General features: G+C 35.7%; 1 long non-coding RNA gene and 1 pseudogene across 1 annotated transcript; one reads left to right on the forward strand and one right to left on the reverse strand.

The window, feature by feature from the left end:
* LOC309666653 overlaps positions 1-16327 on the reverse strand; it is a 544378-nt gene that overhangs the window by 115744 nt on the left and 412307 nt on the right.
* On the forward strand, positions 941-11066 carry LOC309666565 (type 2 phosphatidylinositol 4,5-bisphosphate 4-phosphatase pseudogene; annotated as a pseudogene). Its single transcript has 2 exons — positions 941-1002; positions 2079-11066. The product of its transcript is annotated as a type 2 phosphatidylinositol 4,5-bisphosphate 4-phosphatase pseudogene (transcript).

The following is a 16327-nucleotide window of genomic DNA, read 5'->3' on the forward strand; positions in this document are numbered from 1 at the left end:
TAAATCATCCTTAAGAACAGCAACAACAAAAAAGTCTATCCAATTATATTTACCATTATTTACAAAACAAACAAACAAACAAAATTTCCTTTCTATGCATAGCAGGAATCTTTTAAAGCTTTTTTTTTTTCTGTTTTATTATTCTCTTTTCTGACTTGAGATTTGTTGCATTTAATTTGTGATATCTCATTGTTTCTTCTCTCCAAATTGCTCTTTGATATTTTTGTTTATTTACATCTTCCAGACTTATTTAATAATAAATACATGCTCTTAAATATGGCTCTATCTAATGGGTTAAAATCATGTAAATCTCTGTTTATAGGATACATGAATAAACCAAAGACATTAAAAATCAGAAATGTTACTATACTTGTCATTCACTGACATTTTCCGGTGCTCAGTGCTGTGTTCCTTTCTGCTCAGGATATTAAAACTAGATCCAGCCTCACCCCGATTAGTCCTACACAACTGCGAGTCACCATGGACCTAATTAAAAGCCCTTTCCCTTTTAGTTAAAGACTTTGAAAAGTCTCTTTCCCAGTTCGAGGTTAGTTGTACTTGTCTTCACATTCATATCTTTCTCACCCTAGCACATCCACAGGAACATCAGACAACAGTTAATCTGCTCCCTATTGCGTCTGACTATCCACCTTACTCACCTTCTGGCTGTCTTCCTGATTCCTAGTTCTTAACAGAATCTCCTGATGGGTTTGAAGACTGGTTTAGAATCACTTTGTTGATGAAAGTAGTTCCTCTCCTTGTCTTATGTCAACCGACTCTTCCTGCTTTGTTTTTTATACAACCCCTCGATCCACAGTTTGGAGAACTACAAATATACTAACATACACCTGCGCTTACACAATCATACAAATACTGAATAATAGGGCACACAATCACCAAGATCAAACGTGAGCACTCAGGTCGGTGTTTTTGTATAGTGATGCCAGTTCAGATCACACTGGAGAGGGCTAATTTGGCTGGCAATGCTCTTAAAGGGCACAGGTGATTTTGCCCTTCCACATTCACGACATAGCACATCATGCTGCATCAATATGGCTACACTGGCTGAGGTAACTTCCTATGTAGTTGTTTATTTTTTATTACTATCATCATCATCACCACCATCATCATCACTATTTACAACTATACCTATTTGCTATTTCTTGGCATTATAAACAACACAGCATGAATCTCATTGTCTCATTAAATCAAAGGTGTTCTAGAATATTGAATGTACCTATATTTGCCAAATCCAACATTATTTTCCAAGCCACCAGATGCGTTTCCATTTTAAAGAGGAGAATTCTGATGTTCAGAAAAGTAATTTTTCCCTAATGGTACACTGTATGTCATTGATGGAGCTGGTAATAAAACCCTAGTTGTGTGAATCTCCAACTCCGTGCTCAACTGAAATTGCATTCTTCACTCAAAGCTAAAGGAGAAAATAAAAGTTACACGTTGATTCCACAGGATATGTTGTGCTAAACTAATGTCACCCATTTCATTCCTTGCAACCCAAGCATACTTCAAGTACTATTTACTAAATGACCTGTGAAGGTCATTTCATGCAACAGTACAATGTTTGAAGTCTCTGAGTTATCTATATTTTGAAATATTAACAAAATATGTTTTGTGAGCCTTCTACACCCTCATAAAGTTAATAGACCACTTACCTACACTAGTCTCCTAATGAGGTTTTGGACTTATTCACTCAAACTAATAGTGATAATGATAAGTACTGTACTAAGTAGTGAAGAAGGTTTTTTAAAAAGCTCCCTACCATTTGCCAAGCAAGCAATACCATTATAATTTAACATATACTATCTCATTGAAACTCCTTAAAAAACAGTAAGATTGGTATTATTATTATTACTTTACTAGACATAAAGATAAAGTTTTGAGCATTCAATTCATGTAATTAATTAACAGAACCAAGTTTCAAATTCCATTCTTCAGATCAACATCTCCTACACTGAAAATAAGGCATTATTTTAAAACCTCTCAATTTCACATCTAATAATAAATATGAAACTGAATTTAAGAAAGAGAAACTACTAGATTCAGCCTCTCCCCACCAGCCCCACCATCACTGCTGCAGTCACAACTGCTGATGGGGTGGACGAATGCTTGCCTCTGCTCTCCGCATCCCATTCGAGAAATGTCACTCCCATGTCCCCACCATACTTACAAGAAAGCAGCCCCAGAGCAGAACCCCACCTCCGCCAGTCCAGATGCCAGTGGTAGTCCAGTAATAAACTGCCATGTGTGCCAATCTCTCAATTTGGATGGCAAGCTTCACCAGCACGTGGCTAAGTGCACGGTTTGCAATGATGCTACGCCAGTCAAAAATCCCCCAACAGGGAAGAAGTATGTTAGATGCCCTTGTAATTGTCTCCTCATTTATAAGGACACATCACGGCAAATAGGATGTCCAAGACCCACCTGTAGACACATAATTAACCTTGGCCCAGTAATGCTTATTTCTGAAGAACGGCCAGCTCAGCCTGCATTGCCAGTCTGACCAGAAGGTACAAGGATCATGTGTGGGCACTGTGGAAACATGTTCTTGTGGATGGAACTGAGGTTCAACACTCTGGCAAAATGCCCACACTGCAAAAAAATTTCCTCAGTGGGTAGTGCACTTCCTCGAAGGTGCTGCTGTGCATATATTACCATTGGAATGATATGTATTTTCACTGGAGTTGGATTAACTGTTGGCACCCAAGATTTTGCAAGGCAATTTCATGCAACCTATGTTTCTTGGGCAGTTGCTTATCTCTTAGCTTTGATCTGCCTTATCTGAGCTTGTTATTGGGGAGCCATAAGAGTGAGTTATCCAGAACTTGGTTTTGCATAAGCTTGTTTATGATTTGGTCATGCAGGTGAGAGTATCTAGCAGTTCTCAATAAGCTATTCTGGACATCTTTAAATCATTTACCTAATGGATTTTTTTTTTTTTTTTTTTTGATGTGTTGGGTCTTCGTTTCTGTGCGAGGGCTTTCTCTAGTTGCGGCGAACAGGGGCCACTCTTCAGCATGGTGCGCGGGCCTCTCACTATCGCGGCCTCTCCTGTTGCGGAGCACAGGCTCCAGACGCTCAGGCTCAGTAGTTGTGGCTCACGGGCCTAGTTGCTCCGCGGCATGTGGGATCTTCCCAGACCAGGGCTGGAACCCGTGTCCCCTGCATTGGCAGGCAGATTCTCAACCACTGTACCACCAGGGAAGCCCAACCTAATGGATTTCACTCCGGTTTATGTATGAAGTTTTAAGACTTTGGGAGTCTTTTATGAACAAATGCTCATTGTACTACATTATATGCAAATAGTTTGTTTTGCTGCTAAGTTTTCAATTTCCAAATAATAAAGCTTGGTCTTCATATTCTTTCACATCTCTTTAAAAAAAAAAAAGAAAGAGAAACTACTTATCATGATCAATATCTTCTATTTGATCCAGACACAATAAAGCATGTTTAACTTGCAGTCCACATGCTAAACAGGTATGCTATTTATCATCACAATAAAAAGGAACATATATTTTATTATCTAAGAGAAACCTGGACTTCCCTGGTGGCACAGTGGTTAAGAATCCACCTGCCAATGCAGGGGATGCGGGTTTGAGCTCTGGTCCGGGAAGATCCCACATGCCACGGAGCAACTAAGCCCGTGCACCACAACTACTGAGCCTGTGGGCCTAGAGCCCGTGCTCCACAGCAAGAGAAGCCACCGCAATGAGAAGTCCATGCACCGCAACGAAGAGTAGACCCCGCTCGCCGCAACCGGAGAAAGCCCCCATGCATCAACGAAGACCCAACGCAGCCAAAAATTAATTAATTAATTAATTTTTAAAAAAGAGAATCCTAACTGCTTTGAAATGAATGTTCTTTAAAATTTTTACCTTATTTTAATAGACTAAATATTTAACTACCATAAAATAAAAGATGCCATATGAATCACCATATAAAATAGATGTTAAACTAGGCAGAGAATTACCTCAGCTTATTACATTTCTTTGGTTAAATATTCATGAAAACAGTCATTATCTATAGAAACCATCATTAAAAAGGTTAAGAGTAACACAACTATTGAAATATTTAAAAGTAATTCAAAAAGCTTTCATGCTAAGGAGTCAGAAATCTTAAGAATAGAGAGGAAACATTAAATAAAACTCAAAACCAGATAAACCCATAGTGTTTATGGGTATTCCATACAGCGCTTGGTCTTTCATTCTTTCTTATAAAAGATTTTTTATAATAACCTGGAAGATGTGCATATATATATATATGTATATATATATATATATGAAATGTATGTACATATATATGAAGTATTTAATATATATATCTGAAATGAATGGTTAAAATATTAAATGACAAAATTGAGATTCAGGAGTACTCTAACACATGATGGGTTCAAACAGTATAACAAAATAAGAATAAAGGTAAAGTCCTGATTTGGGAGCAAAAGAAACTGTGTACGGATAACATGGGGTAGACCTGGCTTGACAGCAGTTTAAGTAAAAAGATTCAGATTTGTCCTAATTGGGATTGACATATACACACTACTATATATAAAATAGATAACTAATAAGGACCTACTCTATAGCACAGGGAATTCTACTCAGTACACTGTAATGACTTATATGGGAAAAGAATCTAAAAAAGAGTGGATATATGTATATGTATAACTGATTCACTTTGGTGTACAGCAGAAACTAACACAACATTGTAAATCAACTATACTCCAATAAAAAAATTTTTTAAAGACAATAGGAAGAGCAAAAAAAGAAAGATTCTGATTTATCTGGTCATAATTGTACAGTAATCAAAAAAGTGATTGTGGTAAAAAATGTTCTATTTATATGCATTGTCAGACTTTTGTTTTAGTATTATTCATAACAAAAACTGAAGGCAACATAAAAAATAGAAGTTTAGGGAAATAAATTATTATACATCAAGAGCCAATGGGTATACAATACAGCACAGAAAAAGACTTTTAAAATATATATATATATATATATGTTTATTTATTTATTTATTTGGCTGCATCGGGTCTTAGTTGCAGCATGCAGGATCTTTCATTGCACCACACGGGCTCTCTAGTTTGGCAAGCAGGCTGCAGAGCACACAGGCTCAGTAGCTGCAGCACACGGGCTTAGTTGCCCCAGCACGTGGGATCTTAGTTCCCCGACCAGGGATCACACTCACATCCCCTGCATTTGAAGGTGGATTCTTAATCACTGGACCACCAGGGAAGTCCCAAAAAGACTTTTTAATCACAATAAAATGTTATATAAATAGAAGGATATATGTTTGATATTCAGCATGATTTTAGCTAATTTAGAAACTTGTATAGAAATCATACTAAAAGGAAATATGTCAAACATTTAAAAGTGGTTTCCCTACAGTATCTGAGATCAAGGAGTATATTTTCTTTAATTTCCTTTTAATTTTTTTAACTTTCATAATATACTTCAAAAAACCATCACTTTTAGAATCAAAATATTGTTTTCAATAAACTAACCAAATTTTGAACTGTTTTTGCCTTATTAATATTTAATAGAATCTATCATTGATTGTGGGAAGATAAACCAGCTTTAAAAATCTCTGCAGAAAAAACTCATTATGCAAACAATTTGCTCGAAAGGTAAAAAACAACTATCTCCATTATTGTGTAATAAAATGTGTACACAACACTCTTTTTCTACCATCTTCTTTTATAATTTATCCATTTTCAAATCATTCAACCCTCTTTCCCAAACAATATCTGGACAATAGTTTGCTAATTCTCCATCCCTCCTTTCTATGGGAGAGGTCCATAGTCAGCCAGGCAATGGGAGAATCTTTAGTGGGTCTGCTGAGTGAAAGGTGCAGACAGAAAAGAGGCTGTGCTGCTTCCGGGGTGGGTGAGTAGGTGCAGCTGAGGTGATCAAGAGAGAACTTTGACCAGCCTGTGGTAACATCTAAACCTTGGGTGTCAGATTTAGGCATTAAAGTCCAAAATAATGAAGGAGGAGGACCAAAGACCAACCTCATTTATATCACAATTTTGTCTTAGTTCAGGTTTGTGAAGTGCTGATTTAACAATATGTGCACTAAGAAGGGGCCAACATTTAAACAAAACTTGACAATTACCTCCAGTCCTCAGATCCATAAAAAGCTGTTTACTGACTGATAATACAGTAGATACAGAGCAGAAAAATGTTTCTAAGGAGTGGTAGGTAAGCTCAAGGGACAAAGGAGTGTTATATTTTACATTTGTGGACACATGGATGCTATCAACAAATTAGATTAAATGTTTTTATTTGAATTATATAAATGAGGAAGAATTTCAGTTGATTTGATGCCATGGATATTTCTAAGGCTCACACAAATTTAAAATTAATATAAAATATGATGGCAGGAACTTTTAACTTTAGTATGGAATAAATCCAACCATCTGGTAATATTAGGGATGAAATTTAATTTCTGCATTATCAACATACAACTTACAGATTTATGTCCAGGTATAAAATAAAACTCCAAAACTTTAGAAGGTATGCCTGTTAAATAAGGTAGACATTTACAACTGGAGGAAATAAATTTAAATAATTTAAATAATTACATTTAAATCATTTAAATCATCATTTAAATAATTACATTTTTAAATGCATAGATTATTTTACCATATGCTAAAAATTGGTTTTTAAATTATTGAAAAAATATACACAGATTTTATTTTATATATCCCTTAAGTAAAGTGTATCCTATGTCTAATAGCAATGGCTGTTTTTCATAAAAATCATGAGACTCAATGCTTTCCTATATACAGTCAATCTTTCTTTCTAAATCCAAACAAATTTGTCCAAGTGCTTCAAATTTTTAATAGTAGAAAATTAATATATATGGAAAAATCTAAATAGTGTATAATATAAGCTAATTTATTTCTACTTTTTTCTGTGGGACCTATATCGGTCAAATTTTAATAATTATTGAAAGACATATTCCATTGATTTTCTGCCTTTTTCCAAAAATTCTCAACCATGACTTAGATCTTCATCACAGAACAATAAATAGAACCTCTAGGGGAGACTCACTGACATGAGGTAAAAATGATGGGAGATTTGGGTAAAAGGATCTGAAAGTCCATGACATTCTCAAACTCAATGATTCCATTTTAGCTTTCACATATGGAGTGGGGCACAATAGCTAGTTGGCATCCCCTAGAATTATAGAAGTAGACAAAAGTCTCATTTTCTCCCTGAATAGACTTTTCTGGGTCCTAATCTAATCTAAAAAGAATAAAATTAATAGAATCATCTTTCTGACCTTATATTTCATCATGTCATCTAAGTCACTTTTTAGTTAACCACCAACTCAGAAAACATAATCATCCATGGTAGTATGGGTTAAAAGTAAAAACCTGGATTCTGAAGCCAGACTGCCCGGGTTCACAACCCAGCTCTGTCACCTGTTAGTTATGTCCCTTGGGCAAGTTGCTTAGCTACTCTGTGACATAGTTCTATTTAAAATGTAGGTAGTAATATTACATAACTCATAGAGCTATTGTGAGAATCCAAAAAATTATTAAATGTTTGAACATTGCCTGATACACAGTAGATGCTATATGTGTGTTTGCTATTATTACTATCATCCTACCCTTTAAGTTATCTGAAAATAGAAAAATTGAGTAGATTAGCATGAATTTATAACTAACTCATAGCCTTCTCTTCTCTTTGCATCTCTTCTCAGCAAAGATATACTTTAGTCATATTATAACAGAATACAAATGTTAAACTAAAATTAATTTTACCTTTTTCTTCTAGCTTTTTAAAGAATCATCCTGCTCATTTTGATGAAAAGAGAATATTTTTCCAGCAGTGGGTAAAAATAAATTTCCTCTTTTCCAAGAAGAAAAGATTAGACAATCGTGATTTACAAAAACTGGTTCCTATCTCTTCAAGGAAAAGAAAAAGAATATTCTTTAGACGATGGTGTAGAGTCCAGTTATCATGGGTCACTGAGGTTCTACCTGATAGACCACCAAATGCTTCTGTGTGGGTAAATAAAAGAATAGGGATTTGATGTGCATCTTAAAATTGGTAGAGGCTGGGAGGTTGGAGAGCCTTGTGTGGACAAGAGAAGTAGAAGATTGGAGAGAAGGAGTATGGAAAACTCAGGAGGATAATCCAAGAGTCCTTTCTGGGAAGGATGAATCAAGTGGGAAAGAGAAAGAACACTACAAGGATATTACTTCACTGTGCATGAGACATGCTGGAAGAGGTTATTTGACAGCTAATCTGTCTTTGTATAAATTATATGGGAACTTTTGGTAGTGGCCTTTAGAATGTGAAACACCTATTTCCTCCTTCTTCAATCAAAAGTAGCCTGATTTACCCTTGGAGAAGTTTACTTCTCCCAACAGTATAGTAGCAATGCTGTTGAAGTGGTCCTGAACAGGCTTAATCCAATCAATTCATCTCATCACCATGACCTTGATATTCAATTTAAGGGTGAACCTATGACACAGTTCAAGTCAGGGAGACCACAGGGAAGTAGCCATTTTCTTCCTCTGAATGAATTGCTGCGATAATATGAGATACAGAACTGCAGTCTACATAAAAGAAGATCCTGGGGCCACCATGTAGACCTGAAAATGAATACTAGGGCCATGGAAGATGGAGCAAAAAGACAAGGAAAAAAATTAGATGACTAGTGACTTATTCACTGTGTCAGGTCACATTAGCATCCTTTATCTGGATTGCTGAGTTATAAAGTCAATGAATTCATTTGTGATTGTTGATTATACCAGTTCACGTTGAGGTTTGTTATTTGCAGTTAAAATAGTCCTAACCAATACAAATTTCACATCTATATAATAGGTTTGCACCACTTGACTAACAAGTGTTTAGGCATGTAGGAATTTTGTTTATTGTGAACCGTGAATCCAGTTAGCTGACACCTCTGCTGAAGTATGTCACAAGTGTTCAACCTACTCCTCTCTGGCAACCCCGCAAGAATCTTTGTGAAGTTGAATGAAGCATGCTCGATTAACCAACACTGGGCTAGGAGAACTGAAAAACATTACTAGAAAACATTTTGTCAGTCATTTGTAAGCATTGTAATTTCTACCCTAATAGTCATAGCAAAAACATAACTGCTCTGACTGTATATACTCATTTAAAGATAGCACTTCACAAGTCAAACACACACACACACACACACACACAGAAGCACATTAAACTATTCTATTGTGTTAAAAGAAAGTCATAGAAGTGACATATACTCCAAAGACCATCCACAAATCTTAGTCAGACATGGCCATATCACTCTTTCTCCTGCATTACTTGGAATAGGAATCACTTTTCGTTTCCCAGCATGATAGGAAAAATTGACGTCAGCAGCAAAATTCCATCTGTTTGGCCATGTGAGGGCTATTAGCTTGCTCACAAGATAACCTCTCCCAAAGGACTCAATTTCATGTTCTAAAATAAGAATTTGAAATTCATTATTTAATATTGAAAATAATTCAGGATACCAAAAATGGTTTCCTAAAATGCTAAATTGTTATAGTAGTTAGTATACGAGCCTCAGTAGATACATATATTCTTTCCTTCTTAACAGTTTAGTATATTGTAAGAATATATTAAACCACCTCATGACATTCAGAACAATATTTGCACAACCATAACAAAAAACACAAAATTCCAGTCTTTAAAGTGTTTTAGGACTTTTACAAGATTATAAAACGTGAAAATAGAAGATTATAGTCAACACCTAATTTACATTTTTCCATATCACGCAGGACTTTCCACAGTCTAAATTGTGTGTGTGTTGTTCTTGTTGTCATTGCTTTTGTTGTTTTTATATTCATTGTTATTTCTTCTTCTAGTCTATAAACTACTAAAGGGCAGGGAAAAACCTGTTAGGTTGACAAATGGGAGGTTCTCAATATCTATTTGTTGAATGTATAGATGAATAAATTAATGAATCACTAAATGAATGGATAGGTGAACAAGGGTCATCCTATATTCTGCATTGATCTAACAATAAAGGCAAATGCTTCAATGACATTAGTGTGTTCATATCCTTGTTGAGTTATCTCCATTCATTTACTGGATAAATATTTATTGAGCACCTACTCTGTCCAACAGAATAATGATGTGCAGACCACCACACACAGCAACATGGTCGTTGGCAACTCATGCTCTTCTGAGAGAAAATCAGGCTTCAGAACTACCTATAAATGAGTTTAAGGGTTGTGCTAAAAATAAACAAGCCTGACTCTTCTAGTTTGCCTAGGTCTGAGATGGTTCCTGAGACTTGGGTTTTTAATACTAACTCTGGGAAAGTCCTGTAAAAGGAAAAATGCATCAAATGGAGTTAAACAATCAAAGAACCCTTGTTCAAGACTATTGCAATAGGAGAGAGAAATTGAACTCAACTCCACTGAAACAAAGGTGAGAGGATTTTTAAGCTGTAGGGTGAGTTAGTGGAAAAGTACTGGGGAATATTAGTGAGGCATTGATTAATAGGGTTAGGCCATTTGTGTTTGTTAATTGTTGTTTATTGAAGTTAGGCTCCTACCTCACACAGAAACAGGGAGATAGCATATCTTTCATGATGATTATATATCAAATAGATGATTCCCAGGTCCCCTGGAAAGACATTCCTGGGTTGTGAAACTCTCAGGGGGCTGTGAGAAGATTTACATCTCAAAGGGACAGAAAACAATTTACAACTCTAAGTTTCCTAAAGTAAATGCTCTAAGAAAAGGGAGGTCAGGGGCCAAGAGTTAGGAAAAAGGCATCCTAAAGTTCAGTCAAGCTGAGGAGAAAGTTAAGACCCTCATGATCAGTCTCAAGCAAACTGAGAGAGGTGATCACCTACTGGGTGTTAGATGTTGCACAGAACTTCACTAAAAATTTTCTATGGCTGAAATTTGGAATAATCACATTTAGCAAATTCTCATGTAAATCTATGAGTTCATCAGCTTTCACAGGCTTACCAAGAAAGTGATTTTTTTTCTCTTGGAAGATAGCTATCTCAAAATGCAATAATGATTTTTGTTTCCATGAAATAGTTTTTAGAAACACATATTTTTGGAGCTTTTGTTGGATTGTATGAAAATGAAGACTTCATATTCAGTGAAAAGCTTTAAACAAATCACCAAAAAACATTCAAAGAATGAATCTCTATTCCATGATGCTTCTGCTGTACCAGAACCCTCAGAATATCCCATAAAAGTCTTTAATTTGTTGTCACAAACTCCACTAACTCATCTTAAGCCTCATGATTATTTTAGATACTGAGTAAAATCAGTGACTTGAGATTTGCTTTTTTTGAAAGCTTCAATTATAAGAATTCTGCCACATTGTTAACTCTGATCATTTAAATCCTGATAATAAGTTCATGATAATTTGTATGTGGCTTGAAATAGAAGATCTGTTGAAAGGAGTATTTTTGCTGTAATGAAAAATAAATCTTACAAGTTTCCAAGTTAAGGTTTTATGTAATAATACACTGTATTGTTGAACTTTATTGTTCATTTCCTATATTTTAGTTTTTAGGAAAGTTCTGAGCCCATATGGTGAAGGTGTTAGGTTCTAGAAATGCACTGAACCAAACACAGTACTAGAGACAAAAAGGAAACCCTTTTCCAATGCCTGGGGCCAAATTCATTGTTGGCTTGAGCCAAAAGAGTGAAATGAGAAAGAGCCTAGATATTTTTGTAAAGAACTAAATAATAAATTATCGACATCAAAATGAGGTCAACGACCTTCAATGTTTATCTCATTAAAAGAAAGACCATTACTTCATTTCTAGCCTAACACCACATTAATTTTCTTCAGACAGTAAAAGAATGAATTGGTAATTCCAGGAGGGTTTCTATTTTCCTGCTAATTCCAGGAATTCTGCTTCTCTGTGATGTGTGTGTGTGTGTGTGTGACAGTAACACTTCTGAGAAACTATCGAGACTAAATAAAATTAGGAAAATGTCATAACTTAGATGTGTTATATTGGGATTTGAGAGAAAATCAGAAACCTGGGTATACATAATAAATTTTAAAAAATATTTGGGTAAGAATACATCTAAATAGTGAAGCAACTTTGGTAAATCTTTACAAAAGGAAATGTCATGTTGCAGGTCAAGACTCAAATGAGGAGCTTGTTTTTAAAAATTATGCATTATTTAACTCATTCAAAAAATATTTACTGACCATCTTCTAAGTGACCAAGTATTAAGATAGGTATTTTATGGATAGGAATGGTCTCTGAGGAAGTAATAGTTAATAAATAGACTCACACATGTATAATCACTCCAATACAATAGAAGCTTAGTTTTTGATCTTGTAACATGGGACCAAGTGGGTTTGTCAGCAGAACAGCCCTCTTCCATGCCATCTTTCTGAACTAAATTAAAAGAGGCTCTGCAATCTTCAATATATGGTTTCTAGCTGGCTGAAATGGGGAAAAAATAGCGGTAGCAAGGTAAGGGAGAAGTCCACGGACATTTAACAGGCCTGGCTTGGAAGTGAGCCAAATCTCATTTATTCACCTTGCATTGAATAGACCTGGTCACAGGATCCCAGCTAGATGCAATAAAACCTGGGAAATTCTATCCTGTGCTTCCCATATACACTTCATAACATAAAAAAGGAAACGTGTTTTTGGTGGACAGTTAGACATTTCTTCCACAATCTACCTCTCTCACCATCAGATATTACTCTATATCCCATCCCTAAGAAGACAACTCAAAATCCAACCCACTTGCTGCATACAGTACAAAGTCCAGGATATATAGATGCTGCACTGTCTGCTTCATCATTTCCAGAGGTGGATTCTCATAATTTAATGACCCACGTACCAAAAGGCCAATTATGTGCATTTTCCAACTTCACATGCCTATTTTATAAAGTGGAGCAATAAAAGCTACCATTCAAAATGTTGACGGATACAAGATATACAGCAGTCACTCATCTATAACAATCATAGCATCCAAATTGACAATTATCATGGAAGTCTCTACCCTGGCATGAGGGAAAGTCCTTCATTGACCTAAATACTATTATCTGAAAGAAACTGTAGTCATCCTCCAAAACCACATATAAGGGGGTTTTCAGAGAGTATGTCCTCCTTGAGAGCAAGATAGATTTCACAACTCCCTACTTGTTACATATATAAATTAGATAATTAAGAAGTTGCTCTAAGGCTTGACTATTCAAAGACTCCTTTAGTGAAGGCTCACATTTCTTTGGAAACACCAGCTTTCAAAAACAGTAAGCTTCTGATTTACTTGCCTTCAGTCAGCACCAGGTGCCAGTAACTACAACTTAAATTTTTCTCCTAGACATAATTTTCAAGTTTGATTTATTCCTTTGCCTCCATGCCCCTAGGTCTCTCTCCATAGCAGCTACCTTGAGGCCATATGAAGTGACAAACTTGAGGGGAAGGGAAGAGTTTTTAATTTAAACCTTTCAAAGCTGAGTTTCTCTGTTTAATGAGAACGCTGATGAACCTTTGTTACTTATGTTCTTTTTAAGTCTCGTTTCCTACGGTTTAAGTTTCAAAACTCTTCACCCTTTTGTTTCTGCCCCTGAATCAGTAAATTCTTGAGCAAGATCATTGTTTTTATGTAATATCTTCCTAAATACAGTAAATAACAAGCTACCCAAGCTAGTAACATTCTGCTCTCCAACCTCTTCTCGAGCCACAAACATTGAAGGCAAGACTTCTCCTTATTAGTAAGGTTAGACTAACTGCCATAAAAATGAGAAATTAAAATGTAAACTGTATAAATACAATAGAAGATTACTTTTATTCATGTAAAAGTATTGGGTAGGTGAAGAGGTTAAAGGGATTGTACTTGTCCACACAATTGTTCAAGAACCCTTTGTGATGGCGCTGCTGACATTGTCAACATGTTGCTTTCAAGGGCATCTGAGAGTCACTCTAATTCAAACCATACAAAAGTTCAGAGAAAATAGAGGAGCACAGGAAAGGATTTTAGTGCTAAACCTTAACGTACCACATGGCATGTCCACTCATATTCCCTTGGCCAGAACTAGTCACATGGCTCTACCTAGCTGCAAGGGAGATGGGATATGCACTGCTTTCCTTTGAAAACTCTATGTTTTGGAAGAGGGAACACATTTTTTGGTTGGTAGATAATTAGTCAAATCTGCTACAATTTGTGATTTGATAGGTGAGAAGCAGAAGACATTTTGGGGTGGGTGCGTTGGCCTGGTTCTCATTTGAAGGGACATTTCAGGCAAAACAAATTGATAGAAGACGTCTTAAAGTGGAAAGATCTTGTTCTGAGGTTGTTTTCAATATCTCAGAGTAGGCCACTATGATGAAAGGATGGTGAGGAAAGTAGAAAAGATGGTGCTAGAGAGGTAGACTGGAGACACATCAAGCAAGGAGAGTTAACAAATTTGAATTGTGTTCTAAATGTGATAATTTAGAATGTATTTTAAGTAAAAGAAGAAATTATTTAATATTTTAAAGACCATATCAGCATTAAAAAAAAAACTCTGCTTGCAGTATGGAGAGTGGGGGTAGGAGTAATGGTGGAAGGTAGTAATCTTGATAAGACACTAAGGAATGTGAAGAAGAATTAGAGAAGGATCTGGCACCATATGTATCATTAAGCCATTAACTAGGCCCAATATGGGTCACTTGGACAGTCATACCTTTGGGAGATGTGAGAAACTGCTATCTAAAAACACAGGATGCTTACTGACCTAAATGAAAATCCTGGAAGCAAGGATCTCATTTGGGCAAAGAACATAACTTGTATGTTCTCTTATTCTTTCCACATATACACGAAGTATTTCTTCCCTTTGATTATCCTCTATTTCTTCATGTTAAAGATCTGCTCCCTAATTATTTAAACATTCTATGATGAAAATGTATATGTATATTTTTCTTAATGGAACTTCCCTACACAGGGATTAGAGATCTCATGGAGAGTGGAGGGAAACAAATATTTTCATGTTTCTGTATGATTAGGGCATTCAGAAAAAAGAAAACTGCAAGCTGGATTGAAGGATAAGTCTTGAAAGGTAAAAGATGACTGAAAAGTGAGAGATCTCAGGGAGATTTAAAGCGTTTACCTCCTTGGTGTTTGTTTACATTTCCAAGTATGAAACCCAGAGATGTCCTTTTACTTTCTGAAGGATTTTAAACCATTAGGGAACAAAGATTTCTTTCCCTCTTTCAGGAACAGAGGAGTACTCTGTAACCTACGTAAACTCCCACATACATAGTTTTGGGCTTCCTCTCCTATATACAAAAAAATCCTTGGCATGTATATTGTGATTTTGCCCCTGATTGTATTATTCTGAAGAGGGAATAATAGAACATGGAGAACTAATACAGTTATTGTTATAAGTGATAATACTCTGTCTCTGACCCAGAACCTTGGCATTGGCTTTGAGGTTCATATAAATAAATATACGTATGAAAAATGTATCAGATTAATCAAAAGCAATCCTTTCAAAGAATATGTACCACAGATTGATGGAAAATCACTGAAGGAGAAATAAACATGGGAGAGTGGCATGCACCTCTATGAATAACATCCATGGGAATAAAGCTCAGAACAAACTGAGACTTGTAAAAAATAATAGGAACAATACAAAAGGATTTGTAGATAGTCCTCAAGCAAGATCAGCAGTGAAGGGGAAAAGGCTGTAGTATTAAGAAAAGACAGAAAATAGTCTACTAGTAAGAAAAATAACTTTTTTTCACTAAAACAAATTATAGTAAACCAAATTCATTCACTGCTTGATTAGAGTAATAAAACAGATATAATGGAATTTATTTAGGCAAGGCATTTTGACTGCTAGTTACAATACCTTTATAGAATGTTTTAAATAGGCTAGAATTAATAGAGTTATTGGACGAATGTGTGTCAGATTCTAAAACTTTGCATTGCATTAATGATTAATAACGTCTTGTAGATCAGGAGAATGTTAGCCACTGGTCTGTCACAAGATGTAATCTTGTTTCGCATTTTAATCAGACTTGGCTAAAAGGTATATGCACTTTTTTGAACAAAAGAATTATAATTCAAAATTATCTTAGCTAGGTAAGCCAAAAAGTAGAAAATCAAATGTAACTGGTAAGTTCTCACTTGGTTTCAGAAAGCTAGCTACAAACTGGGGAACCCAGAATTAACAGAAGTTTAATTTGAACCTATCTTTGGAATTAGCACCCAACATTTGTCATGAAATCTAGATTCTGAGCTAAATGACTGTGCCAGTAGTTTCGGTTCCAACATGATCGCTTAGTAGCCAACAAGAGGGTAACCTGAGAATAGCAGCCGGGCTGTGGCCAAACCCCAAAG

Source organism: Balaenoptera physalus (genome assembly GCF_965194825.1).
Source record: "Balaenoptera physalus genome assembly, chromosome: 9".
Taxonomy (NCBI): domain Eukaryota; kingdom Metazoa; phylum Chordata; class Mammalia; order Artiodactyla; family Balaenopteridae; genus Balaenoptera; species Balaenoptera physalus.